Source organism: Halichoerus grypus, chromosome X, assembly GCF_964656455.1.
Source record: "Halichoerus grypus chromosome X, mHalGry1.hap1.1, whole genome shotgun sequence".
In the NCBI taxonomy this organism is placed as follows: Eukaryota; Metazoa; Chordata; class Mammalia; order Carnivora; family Phocidae; genus Halichoerus; species Halichoerus grypus.
Genome location: NC_135727.1, coordinates 61,237,867 through 61,243,000, shown reverse-complemented (window position 1 = coordinate 61,243,000; position 5,134 = coordinate 61,237,867). Strand labels below are relative to the sequence as shown.

General features: G+C 34.1%; 1 pseudogene; it reads left to right on the top strand.

Moving 5' to 3' along the window:
- The first annotated feature begins 332 nt into the window (after positions 1-332).
- Positions 333-450, top strand: LOC118519718 (5S ribosomal RNA; annotated as a pseudogene).
- Positions 451-5,134: the final 4,684 nt, after the last annotated feature.

Here is a 5,134-nt window from a genome sequence, read left to right as displayed (position 1 = left end):
CCATTCCACCAAGATGGCCCCTCCATAGAGTATCCCATAACATCCCTACCTGTGCCAGGCTTGTCTCTAGTAGCTCAGCCAGGACACCCCATGTTCTGAGAACCCTGGTACACCCCAGATGACACCTACTTTGGCTTTAGATATTTTGCCAGAACAAAAGAAAAAGTTACATACAAGGAAAACCCATAAGACTATCAGATAATTTTTCATCAGAAAATATACATTCCAGAAGGGACTGCCATGGTATATTCAAAGTGCTGAAAGGAACAAAAAATATATATATAGCAAGGAATACTCTACCCAGCAAGTTTATCATTGAGAATTGAAGGACAGTCTATGCCCATACCACCCTGAACATGCTTATCTCGTCTAATCTTGGAAGCTAAGAGGGCTTGGGCCTGTTTAGTACTTGGATGGGAGACCACCTGGGAATACTGGTTGCTGTAGTCTAGACTTGAAGGAGAAATAAAGAGTTCCCCAGACAGACAACATTTAAATAAGTTTATCACCACTACACCAACCTTACAAAAAGTGTTGATGGGACTTTGTTAAAGGGAAAAAAAAAGGCCAGAATTAGATGTAAGAAAATTATGAATAAAAAGATTTAAAATATGACAGCATATATATAAACATGGAGGAGGGATTAAAGAAGATTTTGTTTTTTTTTAGAATGTGTTTGAACATAAATTACCATCAACTTAATTTAGACTGCTGTGTTCTTAGGATGTTGTATATGAACATCATGGTAACCAAAAACATATATATATATATATATATGCCAAGCATAAACACCGCAGAAACTCACTAATCACAAAGAAATAGAACAAGAAAAGAAGAAAGGAACAAAGAAATACAATAATACAACCAGAAGACAAATAACAAAATGGCAAAAAGTACATACTTATCAATAATTAACTGTAGGGGCGCCTGGGTGGCTCAGTCGTTGAGCGTCTGCCTTCGGCTCAGGTCATGGTCCCGGAGTCCTGGGATCGAGCCCCGCATCGGGCTCCCTCCTCGGCGGGAAGCCTGCTTCTCCCTCTCTCACTCCCCCTGCTTGTGTTCCCTCTCTCGCTGTGTCTCTATCAAATAAATAAAATCTTTAAAAAAGAAAAAAAATAATAACTGTAAATGGCCTAAATGCTCCAATTAAAAGACATGGTGGTTGAATGGATAAATAAAAAGAAAACAAAACCCACCTATATGCTGCCTCCAAGAGACTCACCTCAGACCTAACGACACATACAGACTGAAAGTAAAGGGACAAAAACTACTTACTATGCAAACACAGCAAAGAAGAAATAGGCAGAGTAACAATACTCAAACAAAATAGATATTAAAACAAAGACTACAACAAGATACAAAGAAAGAAATCACATAACGATAGAGGGATCAATCCACCAAGACAATATAACAATTGCGAATATCTATACACCCAACATTGGAGCACCTAAATACATAAAGCAAATATTGATAGTCTTAAAGGGAGAAATTGATGGTACTACGAGACAGGGGACTTCAATATCTCACTTAGAGCAATGCATAGATCATCCAGACAGAAAATCAATAAGGAAACAGCATCCTTGAATGACACTTGGGATGAGAAAGGCATAACAAATATATAAAGAGCATTCCATCTAAAAATACTCATAGTTTTATATACATATTATTTTTATTATACATATTTTTATTTGTATAATAAATACTGTATACAATATGGTATGGTAAATATTATACATATTTTATATACTCTTATTTTTTATTATACATATTATTTTCAAGAACACATGGAACATTCTCCAAAATAGATCACATCATAGACCACAAAACAAGTCACAATAAATTAAAGAATATTGAAATTATACACTGGATCTTTCCAACCACAATGGTATAAAGCTAGAAATCAATCACATGAGAAAACTGAAACAAACAAACAAACGTGTAAAGACAAAAATATGCTACCAAAATACCAATGGGTCAACAGAGAAATCAAAGAAATAAAATACATGGAGACAAATAAAAATAAAAACACAATGATCCAAACTATTGGGATGCAGCAAAACTATATTTTTTCTTAATATACAGTGTTTTATTAGTTTCATGTTTACAGTATAGTGATTCAACAATTCTGTACATTACCTGCTGCTTATCACAAGTGCATTCCTTAATTCCCACTATCTATTTAACCCATATCCCTACATCACTCCCCTCTGGTAATCATCACTGTGTTTCCAATAATTGAAAGCCTGTTTCCTGATTTGTCACTATATGTCTTTTTTTTTAACTTTTTCATTTGTTTTCTTTCTTAAATTTCATATATAAGTGAAATCATATGGTATTTGTCTTTCTCTGACTGACATATTTCACTTAGCAGTACACTCTCTAGCTCCAATCTTGTCATTACAAATGGCAAGGTGTCATTCTTTTTTATGGCCTAATAATATTCCTTTCTACATATATATCACTTATTCCTTATCCATTAATTAATTGATGGACACCTGGGCTGCTTCCATAATTTGACTATAGTAACTAATGCTGAGGGGTGCATGTATCCCTTGGAATTATAATTTTTGATTCTATGGGTAAATACCTAGTAGTAAAATTGCTGGATTATAGGATAGTTCTATTTTTAACATTTTGAAGAATCTCCATACTGTTTTCAACTGTGGTTGCAACTGTATGCATTATGACCAACAGTGCAAGAGGTATCCCCTTTCTCCACATCCTTGCCAACACCTGTTCTTTCTAGTGTTGTTCATTTTAGCTATTCTGACAGGTGTGAGGTTATATCTCATTGCAGTTTTGATTTGCATTTCCTTGATGTTGAGTGATGTTGAGCATATTTTCATGTGTCTGTTAGCCGTCTTAATGTTTTCTTTGAAAATATGTCTATTCATGTCTTCTGTCCACTTCTTAACTGGATTATTTGTTTTTTAGGGTGTTAAGATTCATAAGATCTTTATAGATTTTGAATACAAACACTTTACCAGATATGTCATTTGCAAATATCTTCTCCCATTCTGAAAGTTGCCTTTTAGTTTTGTTGATTGTTTCCTTCACTGTGCAGAAACTTTTTAACTTGATGAAGTCCCAATAGTTCATTTTGTTTTGTTTCCTTTGCCTCTGGAGACTTATCTAGGAAGAAGTTGCTACAGCCAATATCAAAGAACTTGCTGCCTGTGTTTTCCTCTAGGATTTTGATGGTTTCCTCTCTCACATTTAGGTATTTCATCTATTCTGAATTTATTTTTGTGTATGGAGTAAGAGAGTGGTCCAGTTTCATTCCTTTCCATCTTGCAGTCCAGGTTCCCCAACACCATTTGTTGAAGAGACTGGCATTTTTTCCATTGTATATTCTTTAATACTTTGTCAAAGATTAATTTACCATATAGTTATGGTTCCCTTTCTGGGTTTTCTATTGCATTCCATTGATCTACGTGTTTGTTTTTTGTGCAAGTACCATACTATTTTGATCACTACATCTTTGTAATGTAACTTGAGAGTCCAGAATTGTGATTCCTCCAGCTTTTTTTTTTTACCTTTTTCAAGTTTGCTTGGGCTATTCAAGAACTTTTGTGGTTCCATACAAAATTTAGAATTGTTTGGGTTCTAGCTCTGTGAAAAATGTTAGTGGTATTTTGATAGGGATTGCATTAAATGTATAGATTACTTGCTAATGGACATCAAAAGAAAGTCATAGTAGCCATACTTATACCGGACAAACTAGATTTTAAAACGAAGACTGTAACAAGAGATGAAGAAAGGCAGAGTATCATAATAAATGGAACTATCAAACAAGAAGATCTAGGAATTGTAAATATTTATACCCCCAATGTGGGATCACCCAAATACATAAAATAATCAATGGCAAATGTAAAGCAACTTATTGATAATGACACAATAATAGTAGGGGATCTTAACACCTCACTCACAGCAATGGAGTGATCATCTAAGCAGATCAACAGGGAAACAATGACTTTGAATGTCACACTGGACCAGATGGACTTAACAGATATATTAAGAACATTTCACACCAAAGCAACAGAATACACATTCTGTTCAAGTGCACACAGGACATTATCCTGAATAGATCCTATACTTGGTCAGAAATCAGGCCTCAACAAGTACAAATAATTGAGACCATACCATGCATATTTTCTGACCACAATATTTGAAGTCAACCACAAGAAAAAAATTGGAAAGAACAAAAATACATGGAGGTTAGAGGACATCCTACTAAAGAATGAATGGGTCAGCCAGGAAATTAAAGAAGAAATAAAAATTACATGGACATAAATGATAATGAAAACATGACAGTCCAAATCCTTTTGGATGCAGCAAAAGCAATCTTGAGAGGGAGGTATATAGCAATATAGGCCTACCTGAAGAAGCAAGAAAAATCTCAAATACACAACCTAGCTTTACACTTAAAGGAGCTGGAAAAAGAGCATCAACTGAAGCCTAAAGTCATAAGAAGAAGGGAAATAATAAAGATTAAAGCAGAAATAAATTATATAGAAACAAACAAATAGAAACACAGTACAACAGATCAATTAAACTAGGAGCTGGTTCTTTGCAAGAATTAATAAAATTGATAAACCCCTAGCCAAACTTATCAAAAAAAACCAGAAAGGACCCAAATAAATAACATCACAAATGAGAGAGATCACAACCAACACCACATAAATAGAAACAATCATAATATTATGAAAAATTAAATGCCAACAAATTAGACAATCTGGAAGAAATAAATTCCTAGAAACATATAAACTACCAAAACGGAAACAGGAAGAAATAGAAAACTTGAGCAGACCAATAACCAACAACAAAACTGGATCAGTAATAAAAAATCTCCCAAGAAACAAAAATACAGAGCCAGATGACTTCCCAGGGGAATTTTATCAAACTTTTAAAGAAGAGTTAATACCTATTCTTCTAAAAATTTTCCAAATACTGGAAGTGGAAGGAAAACTTCCAAACTCATTCTATGAAGCCAGAATTACCTTGATTCCAAAACCAAGATTCCACTAAAAGACTACTACAAGATGTTATCCTTGATGGACCTGTATGCAAAAATTCTCAACAAAACACTAACACATCAAATCCAAAAGTACATTAAAAGGATTATTCAGCATGA